Genomic DNA, 3,859 nt, shown 5'->3' on the forward strand with positions numbered 1-3,859 from the left:
AAGCTTACACTATTACTGAGAGACCGAAATGTAGTTTATTAAGCTTATTAAGCTTACACTATTACCTACTGACATAACACTAAGCTTACTTAATAAGTAAGTTTAATTAAAGTTTAATTAAAGTACGCTACTCACATGTGTCCTCTTACTTGTCCTTACTGCACTGGCACTGGCACCTCTCAGGAGGCAGCATTCATGTGCAGTATTCAGTGCAGTACATCAAGTGTGACACTTTGGCGTCTGTGACAGAAATTGACAGAAGAACTTTCAATTTCTGCGTTGGAGAAACGCTGGAGAAACGGAGCGTTGGAGAAACGCTGCCCCCCCCTGGGGGGGCGGGGAGAAACGCTGGAGAAACGGAGCGTTGGAGAAACGGAGCGTTGGAGAAACGCTGCCCCCCCCTGGGGGGGCGGGGAGAAACGCTGGAGAAACGGAGCGTTGGAGAAACGGAGCGTTGGAGAAACGCTGCCCCCCCCCCTGGGCGGGGCGCTGCCCCCCCCTGGGGGGGCGGGGAGAAACCCTGGAGAAACGGAGCGTTGGAGAAACGGAGCGTTGGAGAAACGCTGCCCCGCCCCCCCAGGATTACATCACCCAGTCATTGGGTCAATGACCCAGTCATTGACCCAATGACGTTGGAGAAACGGAGAACTGAGAAATGGAGAAATGGAGAAACGGAGCGTTGGAGATAATGGAGAAACGCCCATTATCTCCAACGAAACGCCCACTGTGTAACGTCACCTCAATTCAGAGTGAATACCAGAACTCACCACCACAATTTTAACTGCTTCCCTTTTTCTATCTTCTCAACTCCACACTTTTGACGGCTTTTCTTTTTCTTCTCTAGTGGCCAATGGGCGTAATGGGCTCCGGGGCTGCAGCTGAGCTGTGTGCTCACATTGGCTCACAGCCAATGGGAATGTGATTTGTTGTCTGTCGGGTGGCGGCGCTCATATTCACATTCAGAGACTGTTGATGTTTGTCGCAGCGAGTCACTACATACGTTCACTGGTCACTACCGTCGTCTTGCTCAGGGAGACCTCGACACACAGCTAGGAGGAGCTGGGAAGCGAACCACCAACCTGCCGGTCACCAGCCAGCCGCTCTACCTCCTGAGCTACTGCCACTCCATGTTTTCAGTAAAGCCGAAAAGTCTAAGACGTAAATAAATGTTAAATAAATGTTAAGAGTTCAAAAGGTAGCTGTGGTATAAATGCTAGAACGAATGTCGAAGTATAAATATGTTAAACTTGATGTGGAAAGTATTCCCTTTGTCATTCCCATTGTCATGATGATTACACCTATTGTCACGTATGGCGCGTTGTTTCGCCCTGGCAAATTGTGCAAAATGCATTAAACTGTAATCAGTCGACGGTGTTTTATGCTATAGACCCTAGAGACCCTGTGGTATAAATGCTGTAACGAAATTCAAAGTGTAAATGTGTGATTTCGGTGTTTGAAATACAACCTCGATTTGCATAAGAGGTGTGAATGGATGGGGGAAGGGAGACAGGTCACTATCAGGCTAAACCTAATGGGCTCCTGGCATTAACATTCACGTCGACAGTATTACCCTAACCCCCCTAATGGGCTGATATCCTGACATTAACATTGATATCAACAGTGTTATTATAACACCCCAGGGGAGGCAAACAAGGTAATTAGTAGTACATTGTAATACACTAAATGTCTTGTTTCTTCTTGTCTTACAGAAAATGGCTCACCCTTCGAACCCTTCAAACGTTCCAGTGGTTGCTGGGGAACGCGGTGGGGTACGCAATCTCCATCTTGCCATCCCACCAGAAGGAGAGAGAGGGAGGGGACACCAGCAAGTCGCCCCTCATGGAGAACAAGGACGCCCTCGCCTCCTACGCCCTGTTAGGAACTCGGTAATGTTAGTTAGGACCCCGGATGCAGACACTGAGGCAGTTCGGACAGTCAGTCAGACAGTTCGGACAAGGTTTATTGTCCAAAAATGAACACAAAAGATATCCAGCGAAGCAGGCGAAGACAGGAACGGGTAGGCGTAGCTGGCGGAGGCTCTGGTGAATGCTGCGGTCCGCTGGTATATGCTGGCGAGGAATTAGCTACCGGCAAAAACACACGAACGTCAATGAAAAAACAAGATCAGGTCGAATTACCATAAATTGATCCAAACTCGTTAGCCAAAGTACCGAATGAGACGGAATAATCTGGCACCGACGAGAAGTCCCCGCCAGACTTAAGAAAGAGTGTGTGATGAGTTGATGAGGTCCAGGTGTGCCTCGTTGCGGTGCCCAGCTCCGCTCGCCACGCCCCCACCTGTCTAACCCAATGCCTGTGGAGCAAATCACCCAACAACCCTGTGCCCACACACAAATAACGTGACACGCCCGGCTGTTCCCACCCATGGTGACGGCCGTGGCCAGGCGTAGGTTGTGTGAGGGCTCCCAGTCTACCTGCGGGGTGGACGACGCGCTGGTGGGGTTCGGTGTGAACGCTCACCAGACCTACAAGTCCCTGTACGGCGCTCGGGACCAAGAGAGTCGATCGTAAGTAGTGTGTGTGTGTGTGTGTGTGTGTGTGTGTGTGTGTGTGTGTGTGTGTGTGTGTGTGTGTGTGTGTGTGTGTGTGTGTGTGTGTGTGTGTGTACACTTGTAGTGAGCTCTGAATGTGGTGTAAAGCACACACCACACGATTGAGGCCACTGCCTCCGCCCCCCCGATGGACCCCACCCCGCTTGCCGCTCCAGCCGCCGCTCCAGCCGTGGCCATGGCTGGAGCCATTCCCCGCTCCACTGCCTGGAGGCACAGAATGCAGGCAGAGAAGGAGCGTCGTGCCCGGGAGCAAGGGCTCTACCTCAAGCCCCTGAAAAAGGTCTCCTCTCGTATCTGCAGCCGCTGTGGCCAGCCCAGGACCAAGGAGTACGCGCCCGGGCCGACGGGAACGGTGGAGCAGTGGCGCCTGGAGAAGATGCCCAGCGACTGTAATTAATTAATTAATAATTAGATTAATTATATATATATATATATATATATATATATATCCACCATGTAGGCTACAGTAGGTCCATAATTCTTGTCATCATGTGACCCGTGTCTCCAACCGACCTCTCTAGACCAAACACATAACATAGACTTATATGAATACAGTGATATTTAAATTACATATTCCATTCCCAGAATAAAACCCGATATATTTTGTGTGGAGATTGATAATAAATAAAACTACAGATGAAACCACGTTGCTGTTGTTTGATCGTGTTCCTGAGTGGCCCTGACCTTTATTTATTTTCTTTCTTTTTTTTTTCTTTTTTTTGTGGTTAGTACTGGCAGTACTTATACCAACAAAAAATAAAGTATCGTGCCACGACATCATTATCATTATCACCCACATCAAGACTGTGGCTTTGAAGTCTGGTTCTCCATCCCAATCCCGCGCAGTATTGACTGCCGTTGCCGCCTGTGTACGCTAAGTGTAGACGGATCCCTGTAGGACAGGGGTCTCAAACTCATTTTCACCCCGGGCCCCATAGGCATTATGGTTGCGCTCAAAGGGCCGGTTGTAACTCTAAGACCATTGAACTATTTCTTAAGATATTGTTAAATAACTGTGTCTGCGTTTGATTATTATTTATTCTAGTGTACAAATATACATTGCATACTTGTACATACATTTACATACATTTTTTTATATATGTAAGCACATTGCTCTGTGTTATAATAACATAAATCTCTTTAATTTATCAAGTTAAGAAACACTCATTACTCCATCAATCAAAGATCAAACTGTTCAAGTGAATAAAAAAGACTAATATTATCAAACATAAGTTATTACATCAACTTTACTAAGCTCAAAAACCGCACTCATTCCCAGCCACCTT

The 3,859-nt window shown here is 47.7% G+C and overlaps 1 long non-coding RNA gene across 1 annotated transcript; it reads left to right on the forward strand.

Moving 5' to 3' along the window:
* Positions 1-1,783: 1,783 nt before the first annotated feature.
* LOC311355709 lies at positions 1,784-3,164 on the forward strand. The gene is made up of 2 exons (XR_014637508.1): positions 1,784-2,528; positions 2,874-3,164. It is a non-coding gene; the product is annotated as an uncharacterized lncRNA (long non-coding RNA).
* Positions 3,165-3,859: the final 695 nt, after the last annotated feature.

The sequence above is a fragment of the Micromesistius poutassou genome, assembly GCF_964030765.1.
Source record: "Micromesistius poutassou genome assembly, chromosome: 11".
NCBI classification, from domain to species: domain Eukaryota; kingdom Metazoa; phylum Chordata; class Actinopteri; order Gadiformes; family Gadidae; genus Micromesistius; species Micromesistius poutassou.